The following is a 3,059-nucleotide window of genomic DNA, read 5'->3' on the forward strand; positions in this document are numbered from 1 at the left end:
CTGTTGAAAAGTAAAAAAAAAACAAAAAAAAGTTTTTTCTTTTATAAGTTGGGATATGAAGCATCTCTGTTTTAAGTGTTCTTAGACAAAATTCTTTGGTAGGCGATTAAAGTAAAACAAAAAACAAAAAAACTACCTTTTACTTAATGGACACTTGCATTTCCTTAAGTGTGTGTGTTCAGGCTTGGTGACCAGCACTGTCTATTTACCAAAATTTCCACAATTTTTTTGTGTCTTCATTTGCAGAAAGTTGGTACTGACTTTGTTTCATTCACGCTCACGCAGATTCAAAATAAACAAAAAAAAAATGCCAAATTTCACCTGTCAAGCTGAAGTGTATGTAAATCCTGCATCGCCACGCTTCTCACTTGAGCCCCGTTGGGTTTTCACTGCCAGTCGCATCCGTTAGCATGGTTAGCCCCCTAGTTCCGTACACGCACAGCTCTCATGTTATCTGTCACTCTTGTTAATGTTGCTAGTGAGAATATATAGCTTTTCAATTGTAAACTTCTCAGGTCAAAACTGCCTATATGTGAACTGGTGCTCTCTGAAAAGGGCCTGTATTGTTCAAGGAGCCACTGTTGAGAATCCCCACCTTTGTGCTGCTCTGGTGTTGCTTCCTATTACACCTAGGAATGGAGGCATGCCTGTTTTTGACCTCTCGTCTTGAGATCAGGCAATGTATAACAGTTCTTCGTTTGAGAGGCTAGTTCGCATGCTAGAAATGGATCTGTCCTGAGAGATGCATCGGTGCAGAGAATGTTAACACACGACCCAGAACCTCTGCAGGCGCAGACATTGTCTTACGACAGCAGTTTCTGTAGGCACGGCGATGCACATTTTACTTTAGGTTCCCCAGTTACGGAAATTGTTTCTGCAATTGCATTCAGTGGCTTGCTCTCTCAGGCAAGGCTTCCCACTCTCCCCTAGAACAGCTGGGCCGCATCTGATGGAAGAAAATTCAAAACACGTGAGAACCGGAAGGCTTCAGATCCTGCTGCTACTTCTTTAGTTACAAGATTATCCTGCTTGCCTTCAGCTGTGCCTCTCAATAGAGCCCACAAACTCCTGCCAATCAGCAAGGAAGAGTTTTTGTAGGTGCATAAAGCGGATGGTCAGGTGGGCTTCTTGCAAAGGGGTGTCCCATTTAAACTAGTTCTCTTAAGAGGAGAGCCTCAGTGGCTAAGGCCAATTCTTGCAGCACTGCACGCAGTCCAGAGATTCTTCCCTTCCCATTTGACCCCAGTCCCTGAAAGCTGAGAAATGGTCTTCTTACTCCTGGATATTAAGAAGTTCATAAGGACAGGAGTTAGAGGGAAGTGGGAGCCTGCAAATCCAAGGCCCATTTTCTTTTACACACAGTTGTGGGGTGGGGGTTGCACCGGCCAACAAGACTGCCCCCCATACACCGTAGAGCAGTGTAATTTGAGGCATGCATGAAAGGAGTACAGTGGCGATGCAATGTCAACTCAGGCGTTCACACTTTTTTCTTCTGGTTCTGTCTGGTTCTTCAAACAAAGCTGAATTCTGAACTTGTCGTTTTGAGATCCAAGTCTACACCACCTTTTCTTGTATTGGTCTAGGCTTTCTTGCAATTCCATTCTGCTACCCTGAATAAAAATGCTCTCAAAGGCTTTGTGGCATGGCTTACTTCCCTTGCATTTATTATTATTATTATTATTATTTTTAACGTAGGCTTTTCGGTCTTGGTGTTAGGCTTGTTAAAACTTTTCCACCAAGCAAACGTTAAGCTAAAGTCCTTCTATTTCCTCCCCTCCCTGTGCAACAATTCAATGTTAATATCCTTTCAAAGGTGTATGAAGAGAGGGTAGGAAGAATACTCTGTGTCTGTCTGGGTTAAATTCTAATGCCCTCCATGCTGTTGTCATGCGAGGTTTCATTTTGTAACATGAATACATAAATGCCACAAATATTCCTGTAGCACCTTTTAAGACCATTACAAGACAAAAGTTCATGGAGAAGAAGATAGCACGTCATCAGATAGAGAAAAGGCTGTAGCTAAGTGACTGAGCACCTTCTTCTAAATAATGATTATTATTTGCATGTAGATAGTCTCAGGAGACTTTCTAAAACCCTGGAGAGGTACTGCCAGCAAGTGTAGGCACTATTGAGCTAGATGGACCAACTGTCTGAATCAATAAAAACAGCTTCACGTGCTTCTAGATGTGGGAAGAGTTAATCTCAGTTCATCCAGAGGCATGATTGAAAAGGAAAAGGGAAATATCTTTGTAAACTGGGTTATGCTGGGGCTTTTGATGACTACCGTGCTCGCAACAAGCAAAAACTGGCTACCTGTTCCCTAACATGAATTCTACTATTTTATTTTTATTTCTCAGAGGAGCCTGAAACAGTGCAGACGGGACTCTTTCCCCTTCCTTCTCACAGCATCTTTGTGATGCAGGGAGGGATAGAGACCCAGAAAGCTTTCTAATTAGGGCAACAGAAGCAGCTCACCTGAGCTAGCCAAAGGATCTTGGGCTTCCTGCACCTCTGTGATGTCAGGGCAGTTCAGCCAATCACCAGAGTCTTCATCAGCACCAAGGCCCCTAGTTTTGCTGCAGGTAGTGAAGATGCATGGAAGGGAAAGCAATAATGAGGAAGGGAAGAGCTTGTAAATTCATGCTGTAATTCAAAAGTATATAGCCTCCAGTATCAAAGGCAGCATGTCTGAACAATCCCTGTTCCTGAGGACGCAAGGACAGAGCATGACTGCACCCAGGTACTGTTTGTGGACTTCCTAAAGGCATGTTGGAGGGTTGACAGGACTTTGGCCTGATTCAGTAGGGCTCTTGATGTTCCCAGACAATACTGAGCTAGATAGACCAGCTGTCTGATTTTGCGTAAGGCAGCTTCCTTTGTCCCAGCAGTGAGATTTACTTCTGAGTGGGCATACGTAGGATTGCAATGTACAGTCCTTAGGGCTCTTATGGAAAACCTGTTATCAACTTAGTAGATTCGGTGAGTCTTGGGTTGTTTCTGTTCTTTGCCTCCCACTTCCACCCCAACCTTTCAGCCCAGCAATAATCCACAACTGGGAA

Source organism: Podarcis melisellensis (assembly GCF_964234715.1).
Source record: "Podarcis melisellensis genome assembly, chromosome: 16".
In the NCBI taxonomy this organism is placed as follows: domain Eukaryota; kingdom Metazoa; phylum Chordata; class Lepidosauria; order Squamata; family Lacertidae; genus Podarcis; species Podarcis melisellensis.